Raw genomic sequence first — 219 nt, forward strand, 5'->3', positions numbered from 1 at the left:
GAATTAGGGGGATTGTTCCAGCTCTTGATATATATATATAGTTGTGCTTTAATTATTGAATACATTTTTATCAGATGTTTGCTGTATTGCATAGTTTTTTTTTTATTATTACTCCTTATTGCAATTTATAGAACAAAATTTGAAATGGAACTGAAGTATTTATCATTTGTGAATGTACTGCAGATATAAAAAAGGAGATACAAGTATGGAATTATCAAA

This window comes from Penaeus monodon, chromosome 22 (genome assembly GCF_015228065.2).
Source record: "Penaeus monodon isolate SGIC_2016 chromosome 22, NSTDA_Pmon_1, whole genome shotgun sequence".
Taxonomy (NCBI): Eukaryota; Metazoa; Arthropoda; class Malacostraca; order Decapoda; family Penaeidae; genus Penaeus; species Penaeus monodon.